This window comes from Pteropus alecto, unplaced genomic scaffold, assembly GCF_000325575.1.
Source record: "Pteropus alecto unplaced genomic scaffold, ASM32557v1 scaffold157, whole genome shotgun sequence".
Classification (NCBI taxonomy): Eukaryota; Metazoa; Chordata; class Mammalia; order Chiroptera; family Pteropodidae; genus Pteropus; species Pteropus alecto.
In genome coordinates, this window is record NW_006440626.1 from 3,369,831 (window position 1) to 3,370,167 (window position 337).

Here is a 337-nt window from a genome sequence, read left to right on the forward strand (position 1 = left end):
GGCGCAGACAAAAGGCAGGGGTGCGCTGCCAGCCCCCTAGGCTTCCCCCGCGGGGGCCGGCGAAGCATCTGCGCACCCCAAAGCTCCAGACGCCGAGGCGAGAGCCCCCCACGGAAGAATATTCCCAGGCACCCACCCTGGGAGCTGCAGGGGCGTCCAAATCACCCAACAGCAGGTGCCCCCGGCCGCACGATAACTTTGAAACTTTGGGGCAGGGCACGGGGACCGGGAGGGAGAGCCCCCAAATGGGAGGAAATGGGGATCTGGGGACCTTGCTTTATCTCTGCCAGATGCACTTTCCAGATGGCCCCGCGCAGCCCCGGCCTGGCCAGGGCTC

The 337-nt window shown here is 66.8% G+C and overlaps 1 protein-coding gene across 3 annotated transcripts in view; it reads right to left on the reverse strand.

The window, feature by feature from the left end:
• ZC3H7B (zinc finger CCCH-type containing 7B) overlaps window positions 1–337 on the reverse strand; it is a 40,662-nt gene that overhangs the window by 40,009 nt on the left and 316 nt on the right. The gene's annotated exons all lie outside the window — the stretch shown is intronic.